The 17,500-nt window shown below is 39.4% G+C and overlaps 1 protein-coding gene and 1 long non-coding RNA gene across 2 annotated transcripts in view; one reads left to right on the forward strand and one right to left on the reverse strand.

Annotated features, from left to right (window-relative positions):
* Positions 1-17,500, reverse strand: part of LOC130050809 (uncharacterized) — a 355,157-nt gene that overhangs the window by 182,166 nt on the left and 155,491 nt on the right. The gene's annotated exons all lie outside the window — the stretch shown is intronic.
* LOC130050811 (uncharacterized) lies at positions 3,892-17,046 on the forward strand. Its single transcript, XR_008799076.1, has 3 exons — positions 3,892-4,285; positions 10,350-11,805; positions 14,268-17,046. It is a non-coding gene; the product is annotated as an uncharacterized LOC130050811 (long non-coding RNA).

A 17,500-nucleotide genomic window follows, 5' to 3' on the forward strand; every position in this document is an offset into this window, starting at 1 on the left:
TAGGAGACATATTTCAAGCCCTATAAAATCTGTAAAATCCAGGAGCTTCCGGGGGCTTCGCCCCCTGGGCCCCCACCAGAGCTTCGCCCTCGACTCACTGGGGGCCTCAAGGCGGCCCCAGACCCTCTGCCTCATAAAGTGCCCCCCCCCCCCCACGTAACCGCAATTCCTGGATCCACCCGTGGATATCGTATAATCAAAGTACTGAAAAGCGCTAAGCTGACTTCATGAATTCTGTCTGTAATATTAATAAGCAGGAACAACAGTGTAAAAAAAAAAAGTTCATGCGTTAGTCTTTATTTTCGCTCAACTAAATAATACATTTCCTGTAAGGAAATAACAAATATGGATTGGAAACAATGTCCTGAAACTTTTCAACATGTTCAAATATAAACTTTATATGATGTTGTAAAAAAAAAAAGAATGGTCACCATAATCATTTTGGTCCCACCCGGAACTAAAACCCTATCCTTGGATCATGAATTTACAATTTTGGTAAAGGACGCCTGCTCTTTTTTTAAATATCTATAATCAGAATTTAGTATCAATAGCATCACTACTGTGGTGGTCTAGAGGTAGAGTGTTCGCGCCCTATATGCGGACGGTCGGGGTTCGAATCCCGGCCACGACAGACCTCTTCGGTCATTAAAACAGGTAGTGACAATTCCATCGCCAAACCCTCGGCATCAGGTGTGAATGTCACGAGTCCTCGGAGATGGCCTTAAAAACGGATGTCCCGTGTCACAGTAGGTGTGGCACGCTAATGATAAACGATAAAATCCACACTGAAGTGTTGTAAAATCTTATTTACAAGTTTAGATGAATATTAATGACTCAAGTATCATGGAAAATTATTTAACCATACTAACCTGACACGGAAAACTAAAAACTTGATTGTAATACACGAGGTCTGCGGGAAGCTGAGTTCACACTTTTACGCATGGAAATGTGTTGTAAAACTGTTGTACATGTACAGTGTATCTCCAATTCTTCGGTTTTGTAAATTAGTTATTGACCACACAATTAGCTGTGCGTCAATTTTCAATTCAAGGACATAGGATACCCAACATTTGCTGTGGAATTTTGTACTACTATTTGTAATGGTTTAAAATATTCAATTCTCTCTCTCTCTCTCTCTCTCTCTCTCTCTCTCTCTCTCTCTCTCTCCCATTTCTAGCCGACCAAACCTATTAAGTGAGGACGTCCTCACAATGTGTAGAAGATAATACACACATATATTATTCCAAAGGCAAAAAAGTACTATGTAAGGTATAGCTATAAAAGTTTATCTAATACTCTCTTTCGAATTATAAAAAAAAATGAGAGAGAATATTGTGGTAGTGTGAGTGATATGTCATTCCTACTAGCTCTGGCTAGTGGGTTAACCCTTTAGCTCGATTGGTAGAGTGCTGGACTTTAGTGCCAGAGACCCGGGTTCGAATCCCATCCTCGTCGCCAAAATGTCACAGAAGACAATTTTATGCCACTGATGGGATTCGAACACCTGTGGGGCGAAGTACTGAAGACAATATCTCTCACCCGCCAGAGATAACCCAGGGCCCCACGTTGGGCGCCAAATGAAACAGAGACAAATTTTATGCCTCTGATGGGATTCGAACCCGGGTCTCTGGCACTAAAGTCCAGCACTCTACCAATCGAGCTAAAGGGTTAACCCACTAGCCAGAGCTAGTAGGAATGCCATATCACTCACACTACCACAATATTAGTGAGGACATGTCCTCACACCACTTGTCCTCACTAAGCTAATATTTTGTATCTACATCTTTCACATGCTGTAGGTCACAATTATGAGGACGTAATTGTGAGAACATTTTTTTTTTTTTTTTTTTTTTTTTTTTTGGTTCTCATGGTGCAATTCTGTCCTCACAACTTTTGCTCATTGGTTGAAATTTGTCCTCACTTTACACCTTTTTGAAACTGCCTCTCTCTCTCTCTCTCTCTCTCTCTCTCTCTCTCGCGCGCGCGCGCGCGCGGCTCGCGATGTTTTAGATTCAGTAGTGCCTTCATTATTTTAATGCATCTAAATTAAAAATGATTCAATATAGAAATTAGAAAAATGTTAATGATCGATATCGTATATGAAACCATCGTCGCAAACCACGGGTTATTGTTTCATATTCTATTTCACAAACGTTTGTGAAATAGAATGAAACAATAAGCCGTGGTTTGCGATGATGATATGAAACAAATAAAATGCAAACTACCAAGTTAAGTTTTGTCTTAAAAAGAATCTTGAGAGAGAGAGAGAGAGAGAGAGAGAGAGATATGCCATTAAAATATTTGTGCCCTAAAAATAACTGCATCATATGGTACCGGTTTATAATTTAATCAGCATCATAATGTGCTATGTTCATAACAAATATATATTATATTTGTTTTAGCATTTTTGCTTTTAAAATACAAGCTTATGTAATCTGCAATTGGCATATCATTTTCTTTGATGGTGTGGACTTCCTTGTTTACACCATAGACATATATAACAGTTTACACAACAAAGAAATATCAATTTTGATATAGTAAGATGAGAAAAAAGACTTCATTTATTGGTATTACAAAGGTAATTAAAAGTAATTAAAAGTGAGGCCGAAACGACTAGGGCCGAAACGACATTAGGCCGAAACTACTAACGGCCGAAAAAACTTGGGGCCGAACTGAAAAAAGGCCGAAACGACCAGAAATCTTATTTTCTGTGTTATGGTAGCAGGGGACAGTTTCGCACTATAGGCCCGGTCAACTTTTTCAAAAAATGGAATTGCCCTGTATTTGAAGTGATATTACATGTGTAAAAATGTATACAATAATTTTAGGATGCATGTCAAATGTAGCTGAGTGCTTAGTAAAAATGTTGATATACAACATGTAGGTGTCACCATGATTCCTAGCATATAGATGGGTGCAAATACGAAACTAAGACACGTGGTCAGTTGCTGAAGAAATTCCGGTGAAAACATGCAGGGTCTAGCAAAAGGTCTGTAGCTGTGAGGGAAGGTGGATGGCCCCATATGAGAGGTAGATTTTTGAGAAGGGCAGATAGGGTTCTTGATTGTGCACAGTGTCTAAATCCCCATGTTTGGTACTGTGATGGTGTGGGGGTGGTGCGGATTAGCCCAAATGAGGGAAAATCAAAGCAAAAAAGGGGAACCTGCTCAGAGCATGTTTTGTGCACCAGCACCAGTATTTATAGATTACATGTAATTTAGGGTCATAATTTATTAACTACACTAATATGAAATACAAGTATTGACATAAAAGGGAAATATGATTTTTCATTAGTCTGTCATAATCTGACTTTGGTGTATACCCCCTATCCACATGTTTCAAAACCAAAGAAACTGTCCCCTGCCACCTATATAGTATCAGATCAGTGTATCATTATTTTCTGTGTTATATAGTATCAGATCAGTATATCATTATTTTCTGTTCTTATTTTTCCTGGTCACAGATTATAAAATGAATAATCAAATTCAAAGTCGAAAAAAAAAAAAAAAAAAACCCAACAACATTCAGTGAGAATTTTAAAGCTGCATTATTTTGTATAACGCTCTAGTCTCATAATCAAGTTTTTGCTTTGTTATTATTAAAATACCCTAGTTAAAGTATTCAACTCACGACTCAAACATGCATGTCTCTTGATTGGATGATCAAATTATCCCCTAATTATTTCACTGTATCTACTATCTAATAGTGATACTGACATATCCCAAGATTTACAAATGCATTTAATCAAAATACGTACCCCCTCCCTCCACACACACAACCAATCCCTAAAGCAAATACATATATATAGCCGTAAAATCTGTATTCATCTCATGAATCACATTAATATTTATTGGAGTTGTTCGTTATTAGTCTTGTTGAGTACTTTGTGGGTCCTTTTGTGTTCTCTTGGGTTCTTTTTGGGAAAATCGACATATCGATATATTCTCAACGTTTTAGTCTAACTAATTTATCTTTATTTGTGTGTGTGTGTGTTTTTTTTTTTTTTGGTTGTTTTTTATTTGTTATTCATCTATTCAGTTTTGTTTTACTTTGGAATTTAACACACCCTAAATTCCACCCCCTTTTAAAAAATAATACGAATAATTTCATGTTACTATCCGGAAATAAATTCCGAATATGCTTTACGTCTTACAATTTTGGGACACCTATCGGGAAAAATAACAATGGCCGGCCAAACTTCGTGTACAACAGACAGAACAGAAAGCAGTTGACGAAGATGGAAGATGACGACAGAAAACAGAAACTAAAGGCCGGAAAACAGAAGGTGCACTGAAATAATAGATAATTATTGATGTTGTATACTATGTTTCTGCGAGGAAATTCGAGAATTACAGGTTGTTGTTGACTTGCGCAGTGTATTGAGGTCCAGCGTGGCGAGAAAGCGCCCACATCACTTGTCCAACGAACAGCTGTTCCCTTAATATATTCTTCTTAACTTTTTGAATTTTTTAAAGGATATCTTAATGTATCAAAAAATGAAAAGAAATCTTTTGTTGCAATTAGTTTCCATCTGCAAGAAAATCTCATTTCTTTAATTTCTCCTGCCGGTACTTTGCTGTCGAAACAGGTTTTGACTTAAAACAAGTAAACAGACAGTAAAATAGGCCTACCACAATAACCCAGACGAAGGGGGTCACTGCAGGGACTGACATAAACAAACAGTAAAATAGGCCTATCACTATAACCAGACGAAGGGGGTCACTCCAGGGACTGATATTGCTGTCTTACAATTAGTACAAGATTCTGTTTTACAAAATAAAAAAAATGAATTAATTTGTTTAAAAATCTAAGCGTGATTCATCGAAGCTGGACATTTGAACTGATGCCTATTCCGGATCTCAGACCAGTGTCACAAGAAGTGATATGTTACATTTTGTCAGAACTCATGTCGCTTAAATGTTTTGATTGAGACGTAGATTTTTATGATGGAGATAAGCAACTCCTTCACTACGTTGGAGCGCTTCACCTATAGCGAGATCTTCTCGCTAAAATCCGATCACCCCTCTTTAGCGAGAAAGTAAACATGACCATAAACAGGTGTTTGGTGTCTTTCTTGAAAATAATGACAAATTATGTGCAATGTTGAATAAGTGCGACACACACTCAACGTAATAAAAATTGTCTATATAAAATTGACAAGACAGAAATTGCATATCAAAGATGCTGCATAAGAGGAAAGCAGTCTGAAATCCAATGCACACCGTGAGTGTTTTTGTTTCAATATTTCTCATTACCAGCTCGTTAGAATTATCACGCTTTTATGACTCTTGTGCGTCATTGGTGAGAAAATGCACAAGTCTCGCGAGCAAGTGCGAGATTACTGGGACATAAACGAAATGTTCATAGCACACCTCCCCCTTAAGAGTTAAAATGCATGTTGTATTTTTAAATATAAATAAAATAACCCTGATCAAACTGCATTTTTCAAATATTTTAACATTATTTTATTAAAGATGTTACTTGTTTTTAAAACTCCACCACACCTATTTTAAAAATTCCAAACAACGATGTTCTCTGTCCTAAGTTCATCAATATTTTGTAATTTACAAAATTGCTTCGATGCAGTTTTGAAACCCATTAGCTGTGTTAATTAGTGTTATATACGTCTAACAAAAATGCAGTTTGGAATATATATATATAACTTGTTCTAAAATATGGGAATTAAGGGGGGGGGGGGGGGGTTATGATTACAAAGTCCAATATGAACCTGTCCTAATTGTATGATAAAATAGAATGTCTTCATAGTCTGACAGAATAACTTTAATAACATATCAATCCCATGAATTACAAGAAAAGTTCTTGTGTAGGATGCGCATATAGGTTTTTCCCTTCACAGTTCTCCTTGCGATTGATGCTTTGTATCGGTCAGATTTGGCAAATTTAGTACCTTCTCTCCCTCACATAGTTAAATACGTTCGTCTGTGTTCTTGTAAGAATAATCAATTCCTAAATTTGACTTTAGAATTTTAATCAGTGGTGTGGTTTGCAGTCGGTTATAATATGTATTCGATATCATAATTTATATTTCGTATGCTTAAGTAATGTGTTTACATTATGTTGTCCCGGTAGCACGACTTTACGCGCTTTTGAAGAGTTCCACTAATGGAAATGATAAGTATTAATATATTTGCGGAAGTATCAGACATTATAGCACGTTTTCTTCGTTTCATGTGAAACACGAAGAGATGCATTACACGAGTGTTTTTCTCAGGATATATTTACTCTAGCTAGAGAGGGATAATCGCGTTTTTGTGAGGTGATCTCGCTATAGGGGAAGTGATCCAACTCTGTTTATTGGCTCAGCTAAGATTAGTAAGATATATTATTATGACTGTCCCACCTATAAATCACTATTACCTAGCTGTTGGTTTGATAAATTGATGCTGATTTAAGTTTATTTCACTTCTACCTTAAGTTTTGAAATGATTTTGATGATCAACAAATTAGAGTTGGGACGATGCATCCGCCTTGCAGAAAATGAAAGTAGAACAAAAGAAAATATGGCGGACTACATAACATTTTTGAAACCGACTGGAAGCAAGTCAGGGGTATGGGCGAGGTTTGGCCAGTTTACGAAAGAGAAAACTGTCTTAAGAAACATGGATAAGACAAAAGGTTTTGGAGCACTGTGGTAATTCTCTATCACAATGAGATATGCTTTCTTAACTTTACATAGTGTAAATCCCACAGTAAATAAAGTTGGTTATTTTTTAAGCCAATGCAAACTCTACCTTCTCAACACTGAAGAGTTCTGATAGTATGTTTCATGATCTTTTGTACTACGACTGTAGATGCAGAACTTGCTGAATGACAATTAATTTACACAAAGCGTTTAAGCCTGAAAATCTAAAACAATAAAAATCAAACTGTGTAATTTTTAACCAGTCTATTTTGAAGGCGTCTGAATAGAAAGTACACATACCCACAGGGCTCGAAATTAGCGAGAAATACTCGCAAAATGCGAGTACATTTGAAAAATAGCGAGTAAAAATAATGGACACTCGAAAATCTTAGCGAGTGGTGATTTACAAACTATGATCGTATCGTATCCGTTTTATACGGTGATGCGCTATTCGCTTCTCTCAAACTTGCACTCTGAATCATACAAACGCTTACATGAACGACCGATTTCAATAACCGTTTTTATCCGGATTTTTCTTTTATGATTTTTTAAGAAAGTCGGAGTCAAACAAATGCTTTAGAGATCGGACATCGCATATCGACATGTGCCACGAGTCCTGTTCACCTATAGGGGTGATTAAATTGAATAATTCCAAGTATGATGTTTTTGTTATTCATTTATCTACAAAAAATATCGGAATCTATGTTTTACCAAGTCTTCCGGTAGTTATTTTTATCAGAATCACGAGAATGTCACATCTAAATTTATTGTCATATTGAGGTCAGGTTGTACTGACGTGCATTTCTCACCCCGTCGACGATTATCAAAAAAGTCATAGGACTCGTGATCGTGCTGCTTATAAAACCATGAGTCCTGTATTCGCTTTAAAAAATCACTAGTGACAACCCTGATGTGGCATGAAATTGGAAGACTGGATCTAGACATGCGGTAAACAAGTCGTGGATTAGACTGTTAGAGGTGCGATAATCAAGAGACCTAGACATTGCACCATATGACTTATGTAACTTAGTGTCTTGTCCAAATGCTGCCTGTTGACCCACTAGGCTCAGTAAGGATGGGGAAAATGATTGATTGAAAAAAATATAAATATATAATATAATATATAAAAAGAGCACTGCTTCATTATTTTCATTTTAGCTTGTAGGTTTTCATTTTAGCCTGTGGATTTTTTACCCACAGGCTAAAATTAGCCTGTGGTAGAAAAAGTTAATTTCGACCCCTGACCCATGGAAGTCAGTAAATAGCTAGAATATTGCTAATGTTCATGTTGTTTGTATGACAGACTCTGAAAATAAAGATTAATATTATTATTATTTTCAAAAAAAAAAAGTTAGAAATCTTGAACATAGTGATATCGAATATCAGGTTATCTCAAAGGTCGGAAGCCTGTTGAAATTTACACCTTTTAAGACTGCAGTTTGTCAGCTAGTCACTGAAGATACTAACTCCGCGGTTTGTCAGCTGATTTCTATATCCATGGACACTTGTTAACTCTGCGGTTTGTGTGGTGATTTCTATATCCATGGATACTTGTTAACTCCGTGGTTTGTGTGGTGATTTCTATATCCATGGATACTTGTTAACTCCGCGGTTTGTGTGGTGAATTCTATATCCATGGATACTTGTTAACGCCGTGGTTTGTGTGGTGATTTCTATATCCATGGATAATTGTTAACGCCGTGGTTTGTTTGTCTGCTGATTTCTATATCCATGGATACTTGTTAACTCCGCGGTTTGTCTGTTGATTTCTATATCCATGGATACTTGTTAACTCCGTGGTTTGTCTGCTGATTTCTATATCCATGCAGTGATTCATTTTGAAAATGGTTATCATGAGTCCAGCGGACTCCCCTTGATTACAATAATGAGTCCCATGCTAAAACCAATGAGTCCAAATTTCATTATTTCAAACAAACAGCCTGACAATCACAGGTATAAACAAACCAAGTTAAGGAAGAAGCTTAGTGTTGTCACCCCCTTCTAGAGAATGAATATTTCGCTTTTTATTACAAGCCATCATTTGCAGAAAATGCTTGTTCGTAGCTAGTTCATATTGCAAAATGATTTTCAGGTGCTTAAAGTTGAATGATGGAAGTTTTTATTCCTAGCTACTTTGTTCATGCCATTTAGTTTTTTTGTTCTGTGCAAATGCTGCAATAAATAATTTTTTTCTCCATTTTCTTCATTTTTCTCAAATCTTAGCCAAGAATGAAGTGTAAGTCATTTTTGATGACATTTTTTTCACCTTTCGAATTTTCTCAACCTCTACTTCGTTTTCACTTTCAGGACTGACGTTTGATTTCAGGGACTCCGCGTTTGTTTTTTACCCGTGTATAGTTACTGACAATATCATCATTCATATCACTTTGCAAAACTGTTGTTAACTTTCCCTGATTAGGAAGTTTTAAAACATAAAAAAATCGGTGGAATTGGATTATATGCGAGGAAATTCTAATTCCCACTTTTGTTTACCCGCCGTAATGCCTTATATATCATTTGGTTTCATTGGTTAAGTTGACCAATGAAATATCAGTATTCTTAATTCGGAATATCTCGGGTGTGTAGTACGTTTTGGAGCTTAGATTTCATACTAATTACCGGGGGAAGGGGGGGATGAAAACATTTTCATATAATTTCGAATGTTCATGCGTCCGCCGTGATGCACAGTTATTAAAATCATGCGTCCTGAGCAAATTCAATGCGTAATTTACGCAGGACGCACGTCAGAATGAATCACTGTCCATGGATACTTGTTAACTACGTGGTTTGTCTGCTGATTTCTATATCCATGGATAATTGTTAACTCCGCGGTTTGTCTGTTGATTTCTATATCCAGTCTATGCGAAAGTTTTTTGGACCACATAGGACATTCGGTCCTGTGTAATCAATGAACACACCGGACCAAACAAAATTTTGTCAGACCGAAAAACCTAATGTAAAAAAGTGAAACACGTGAAAATGTAAAACCAAGGAAATCTTAATTTATTATACTAGTAATACTATACCAGGGATCCCTCCCGCATAATACTTTAGACGGTCCATGGGGTTTAATCACATTCATTTACATATTTGGATTTGTGTGATATTTTTTACTCATAACAAACATTTAAATGACTCCGCTTCAAAATAATAAAGCTCAAAACCGGACACTGAGACATCGGACATTCTGGTCCGGTGTAAAAAATGATGCATCGGACCTTAGGCACTGCACATCGGTCAGGTCTGACGGTCCGATGTCTTTTGCATAGACTGTATATCCATGGATAATTGTTAACTCCACGGTTTGTCTGTTGATATCTATATCCATGGATAATTGTTAACTCCGTGGTTTGTCTGTTGATTTCTATATCCATGGATACTTGTTAACTCCGTGGTTTGTCTGCTGATTTCTATATCCATGGATAATTGTTAACTCCGCGGTTTGTCTGTTGATTTCTATATCCATGGATACTTGTTAACTCCGCGGTTTGTCTGTTGATTTCTATATCCATGGATACTTGTTAACTCCGCGGTTTGTCTGCTATTTCTATATCCATGGATAATTGTTAACTCCATGGTTTGTGTGGTGATTTCTATATCCATGGATACTTGTTAACTCCGCGGTTTGTCTGTTGATTTCTATATCCATGGATACTTGTACATGAGTGTCATGCATTGGTCTGAAAGTTAAAGCTTTTTTTTTCAGTTGGCAGAATTTCAGAAGAAAAGAAAGAAAAAGAAAACCTTGCCACAAGAAGAAGATGAAAAAGAAAGTGTTTCCATGGAAACCAACCAGAGTTCAAAGTTGTAATGCATACTATCAAAACCAATCAAGAATTCAATACTTACCCATATAATATTTCAATGCTATCTCAAGCAGGAAAGAGAGTATAAAAAGTACTATTTTTTCCTCTTTTCTGATGACCTTGACCTTTGACCTTGACCTAATTTTCAAGGTCAAAGGTCACCGATCCTATTCCAGTTGGTCCCATGTCTCTACGACAAACCGTGCTCAAGCTCGACATGTTTTACGAATAAATCGCAAAACATAGAGAGGCATTAACTCCCCTTAGGGGACACCGAATCCCTTCATTTGAAATTCTTCGCTTCTACTAATTACCCTCTGTGTTTTAGAAAAGGTTTCATCCTCCTATCATTTACGGTTACAAAGTAGAAGTGCTAACAATGATTTCTGCGAAAGGTCAAATAACTCCGTAAGGGGTCAAAGTTCAATTACGCAGGGTGAACTGTATTCGTTTCTCAAGAAGTACTATATGATGGACTATAAAGTTTTTCGATAAGTCTTAAGACGAAGATTTTTTTTGACGGCAGGAAAATAATAATAATAATAATAATAAACAGAACAATAACAATAGGACTTTCCACAGAAAGGTGGAAAGCCCTAATAATAAACAGAACAATAACAATAGGACTTTCCACAGAAAGGTGGAAAGCCCTAACTAGTGATCCTAATTGTTCGCGAACAATTAGAGGGCTTCCCACCTTCTAGCGGTTTTTCAGTAGTGTTGAAATGCTAAAAGCCCCCCCCCCCCTACCCCACCCCACCCTCACCAAAAAAAAAAAAAAAAAAAATGGATTTGGCTAGAAAAGAAATTCAAATTTGCCGCCTAAATTTGAGTGTTGAGGTGTGTTCAATGCTTGGTTTCGCATTAAGTACCCGTCAAATTTGAGGGAGAAAAGGGGTGTGGGTGTTGGGTAGCCAGCACATATGCACATATCAGGTAAAAGTGTAATGGGACTTGTGCAGGTGTTTGGGGTGACTTTAGACCTGTTAGATGTGATATTTGGAGGTGCAAAGAAACCGGATGTGCCATTTTCCTAGATTGTAGTAACTGCTGGTGCATGCTGGGAGTCTATACAAGCCTCATGTTGTCAGATGTTGTGAAGATGCACTGGATTTGACCGTGTGTGTTGTGGATTGTGGAATTGAATATACAGTTTGTAATGGCTCATCCTATGTGTTCTAATTCACGGAGACAATGTCTTTCAGTCATTTCACCCAAGGAGGCATGCATATACGGATTGATAGGCTTTGACAACAAACAACCAAAATGGCGGCCGGTGACCATTAGAAAGTGTCTGAGTGCATGTAGGATATCTGAACGGAGAATAGGAGTACTGCATCCCATCTGATCCTGCAGGTAAGTGTTTATTTGTTTACAATGACAGTCGGGATGGAATGTCAATGAGTTCAACTGTCAAGTAAAGTTGCATCATCATTATAAAAAAAAAACAACTTAGTCTTTATGTTGATGCAGGCAGACAATTGAATCTGGCCTATGTCTTTTCATGAATGTAAATGGAATTCATGTTTGATTGACAAGACAGTCAAGAAATGGAAGAAGTGGGTGTAGGTCAGATGTGTAGGTGTAGGTCAGATTAGCTAGAATCCTGTAATTGTTGCATGGCATGAGACCGGTCAAAATAGTGTATTGAAACAGCTGATCACAATCAGATCACTTGAAGGGTGGGGGATTTCTTCCTTGGGGACGACAGGCGTGATGGGTGGGTTGGCCTTACTCGTGGAGACTGGCCCCTGGATGCGTGACCTTGACCTTTGACCTTGACCCACTTTCAAGGTCAAACCTCAAAAATCCTGTTGTTGGGCATGAAACCGGTCAAAATAGTGTATTATAAACAGCTGATGACAGACAGATCACTTGAAGGGTGGGGGGTTTCTTCCTTGGGGACGACAGGCGTGATGGGTGGGTTGGCCTTACTCGTGGAGACTGGCCCCTGGATGCGTGACCTTGACCTTTGACCTTGACCCACGTTCAAGGTCAAACTTCAAAAACCCATGGGGGAGAAAGTGTGACCTTGACCTTTGACCTTGACCTGATTGTGAAGGTCAGAGAGGTCACGGGGCTTCGTTTAAGTGGTCCCGCGTCTCTATCTACATCCGTGAAGAAGTTGTGGGCTCGAACGACGACGTCGGAGACTTTCGGGGGCGAGAACCGTGCTTCGGGGTTCTCGGTTTCCCCCGGTCAACTTCTCTGTGCGAGGGTCTTTTATGGTGAAATCGTCGGTCAAGGTCTCGCCTCTCCACGACTCGCGGTCTGGTAGGAGTAGCGATAACGGGGTTTTCGACGTTAAGTCGCCGCCTTTCGCAGAGCGGTCAAAGTTCAGAGTTGTAATTCAGGATTCCGAGACCGGTCCAGAATTCCATGCTGACCCATGTGATATTTCGATGCTATCTGAAGCGGGAAAGAGCGTATAAAAAGTGCCATTTTCTGGCCATTCTGGATGACCTTGACCTTTGACCTTGACCTACTTTTTCAAGGTCAAGGTCACCCAACCCGTCCCAGTGGGTTCCGTCTCTCTACGACGAAGACTTTAGGAGTCGTCAATTTGTAGGGGACAAATCGCAAAACATGAGGGGGCATTAACTCCCTTTAGGGGACACCGAATCCCTTCATTTGAAATTCTTTGCTTCTACTAATTGACCTCTATGCTTCAGCAAAGGTTTCATCCTCCTATCCTTTACGGTTAAAAAGGAGTAGCGATAACAATGATTTCTGCTAACAGGTCCGATAACTCTGTAAGGGGTCAAAGTTCCATGACGCAGGGTGAAATGTATTCGTTTCTCAAGAAGTGCTCTAGGATGGACTCTAAAGTTTTTCGATAAGTCTTAAGACGAAAATTTTTTTTGACGGCAGGAAAATAATAATAATAATAAACAGAACAATAACAATAGGACTTTCCACAGAAAGGTGGAAAGCCCTAATAATTGAGACGAAAGTGCCACGTATTGAATACATTTGGCATTCCTAGGTCAGAATGGGAACTTGAGTCATGTAAGTGACATTTTCACGTTAAAAAATGCGCATTTGCCTAAACTTGGATTTCTCGTATTCTGTTGATTTCTACATTTCAAGATTGGCAACTGACCAGGTGTAAAGGTGCACATTTTCCGTTCTCGGATGGAAAAAGGGGTGGGTTCGATTCCCCCGGTCAGTTCACAAGGAAATGTTGAGTCGCCGTGCGTAAAAAAAATCAATTTTCGCATTCGTCAAGGCGTAAAAGAATGGCAGGTGGTGAGTGTTTAAAACACTAGTGATCCTAATTGTTCGCGAACAATTAGAGGGCTTCCCACCTTCTAGCGGTTTTTCAGTAGTGTTGAAATGCTAAAAGCCCCCCCCCCCCCCACCCCACCCCACCCTCACCAAAAAAAAAAAAAAAAAAAAATGGATTTGGCTAGAAAAGAAATTCAAATTTGCCGCCTAAATTTGAGTGTTGAGGTGTGTTCAATGCTTGGTTTCGCATTAAGTACCCGTCAAATTTGAGGGAGAAAAGGGGTGTGGGTGTTGGGTAGCCAGCACATATGCACATATCAGGTAAAAGTGTAATGGGACTTGTGCAGGTGTTTGGGGTGACTTTAGACCTGTTAGATGTGATATTTGGAGGTGCAAAGAAACCGGATGTGCCATTTTCCTAGATTGTAGTAACTGCTGGTGCATGCTGGGAGTCTATACAAGCCTCATGTTGTCAGATGTTGTGAAGATGCACTGGATTTGACCGTGTGTGTTGTGGATTGTGGAATTGAATATACAGTTTGTAATGGCTCATCCTATGTGTTCTAATTCACGGAGACAATGTCTTTCAGTCATTTCACCCAAGGAGGCATGCATATACGGATTGATAGGCTTTGACAACAAACAACCAAAATGGCGGCCGGTGACCATTAGAAAGTGTCTGAGTGCATGTAGGATATCTGAACGGAGAATAGGAGTACTGCATCCCATCTGATCCTGCAGGTAAGTGTTTATTTGTTTACAATGACAGTCGGGATGGAATGTCAATGAGTTCAACTGTCGAGTAAAGTTGCATCATCATTATCAAAAAAAAAACAACTTAGTCTTTATGTTGATGCAGGCAGACAATTGAATCTGGCCTATGTCTTTTCATGAATGTAAATGGAATTCATGTTTGATTGACAAGACAGTCAAGAAATGGAAGAAGTGGGTGTAGGTCAGATGTGTAGGTGTAGGTCAGATTAGCTAGAATCCTGTAATTGTTGCATGGCATGAGACCGGTCAAAATAGTGTATTGAAACAGCTGATCACAATCAGATCACTTGAAGGGTGGGGGATTTCTTCCTTGGGGACGACAGGCGTGATGGGTGGGTTGGCCTTACTCGTGGAGACTGGCCCCTGGATGCGTGACCTTGACCTTTGACCTTGACCCACTTTCAAGGTCAAACCTCAAAAATCCTGTTGTTGGGCATGAAACCGGTCAAAATAGTGTATTATAAACAGCTGATGACAGACAGATCACTTGAAGGGTGGGGGGTTTCTTCCTTGGGGACGACAGGCGTGATGGGTGGGTTGGCCTTACTCGTGGAGACTGGCCCCTGGATGCGTGACCTTGACCTTTGACCTTGACCCACTTTCAAGGTCAAACCTCAAAAATCCTGTTGTTGGGCATGAAACCGGTCAAAATAGTGTATTATAAACAGCTGAGGACAGACAGATCACTTGAAGGGTGGGGGGTTTCTTCCTTGGGGACGACAGGCGTGATGGGTGGGTTGGCCTTACTCGTGGAGACTGGCCCCTGGATGCGTGACCTTGACCTTTGACCTTGACCCACTTTCAAGGTCAAACCTCAAAAATCCTGTTGTTGGGCATGAAACCGGTCAAAATAGTGTATTATAAACAGCTGAGGACAGACAGATCACTTGAAGGGTGGGGGGTTTCTTCCTTGGGGACGACAGGCGTGATGGGTGGGTTGGCCTTACTCGTGGAGACTGGCCCCTGGATGCGTGACCTTGACCTTTGACCTTGACCCACTTTCAAGGTCAAACCTCAAAAATCCTGTTGTTGGGCATGAAACCGGTCAAAATAGTGTATTATAAACAGCTGAGGACAGACAGATCACTTGAAGGGTGGGGGGTTTCTTCCTTGGGGACGACAGGCGTGATGGGTGGGTTGGCCTTACTCGTGGAGACTGGCCCCTGGATGCGTGACCTTGACCTTTGACCTTGACCCACTTTCAAGGTCAAACCTCAAAAATCCTGTTGTTGGGCATGAAACCAGTCAAAATAGTGTATTATAAACAGCTGATCACAGACAGATCACTTGAAGGGTGGGGGATTTCTTCCTTGGGGACGACAGGCGTGATGGGTGGGTTGGCCTTACTCGTGGAGACTGGCCCCTGGATGCTTGACCTTGACCTTTGACCTTGACCCACTTTCAAGGTCAAACCTCAAAAACCCATGGGGGAGAAAGTGTGACCTTGACCTTTGACCTTGACCTCATTTTGAAGGTCAGAGAGGTCACGGGGCTTCGTTTAAGTGGTCCCGCATCCCTATCTACATCCGTGAAGAAGTTGTGGGCTCGAACGACGACGTCGGAGACTTTCGGGGGCGAGAACCGTGCTTCGGGGTTCTCGGTTTCCCTCGGTCAACTTTTCTGTGCGAGAGCGTTTCATCTGGAATTCGTCGGCGAAGGTCTCGCCTCTCCACGACTTGCGGTCTAGTGAGAGTAGCGATAACGGGGTTTTCGACGTTAAGTCGCCGCCATTCGCAGAGTGGTCAAAGTTCAGAGTTGACATTCGTGATGCCGAGACCGGTCCAAAATTCCTTGCTGACCCATGTGATATTTCGATGCTATCTGAAGCGTGAAAGAGCGTATAAAAAGTGCCATTTTCTGGCCATTCTGGATGACCTTGACCTTTGACCTTGACCTACTTTTTCAAGGTCAAGGTCACCCAACCCGTCCCAGTGGGTTCCGTCTCTCTACGACGAAGACTTTAGGAGTCGTCAATTTGTAGGGGACAAATCGCAAAACATGAGGGGGCATTAACTCCCTTTAGGGGACACCGAATCCCTTCATTTGAAATTCTTCGCTTCTACTAATTACCCTCTGTGTTTTAGAAAAGGTTTCATCCTCCTATCATTTACGGTTACAAAGTAGAAGTGCTAACAATGATTTCTGCGAAAGGTCAAATAACTCCGTAAGGGGTCAAAGTTCAATTACGCAGGGTGAACTGTATTCGTTTCTCAAGAAGTACTATATGATGGACTATAAAGTTTTTCGATAAGTCTTAAGACGAAGATTTTTTTTGACGGCAGGAAAATAATAATAATAATAATAATAATAATAATAATAATAAACAGAACAATAACAATAGGACTTTCCACTGAAAGGTGGAAAGCCCTAATAACTAGTGATCCTAATTGTTCGCGAACAATTAGAGGGCTTTCCACCTGCAATGATTTAAAAAAAGACATTTAAGAATATTTAAGATGGTGTACGAAACTCGAAATGACCAAGAAAATTTAATTAATAATTTTCACGATGACCTTGACCTTTGACCTTCACCTCATTTTGAAGGTCAAAGGTCATCGGTCTTAATGCAAGTGATCCCATGTCTCTATCTATATTAATGTAAAAGCTATAAGCTTAACAAAATGTTGATCAAGATATTCAGGGGCAATAATTTGTTTATGGGTTTTCGGTTACTTTCGGTTAACTTATCAATGATAAAAATACTTTTAAAGACCTTGAAAATGAAAAAAATTAATTTTGATGATGACCTTGACCTTTGACCTTGACCTCATTTTGAAGGTCAAAGGTCATCGGTCTTAATGCAAGTGATCCCATGTCTCTATCTATATTAATATAAAAGTTATAGGCTTAGATAATGATATTGGAGACTTTCAGGGGCAATAACTATGCTTAAGGGTTTTTGTATCCCTTTGATTATTTTTTCTTTGCAAGAGGGTTTTACTGTGAATTCATTAGCGAAGGTTTCGTGTCTCTATGACTTTCCGTTAAGTAGGAGTAGCGATAACAAGGTTTTCGACGCGAGTCTCCGAAATTCACAGAAGGGTCAAAG

This window comes from Ostrea edulis, chromosome 10 (genome assembly GCF_947568905.1).
Source record: "Ostrea edulis chromosome 10, xbOstEdul1.1, whole genome shotgun sequence".
In the NCBI taxonomy this organism is placed as follows: Eukaryota; Metazoa; Mollusca; class Bivalvia; order Ostreida; family Ostreidae; genus Ostrea; species Ostrea edulis.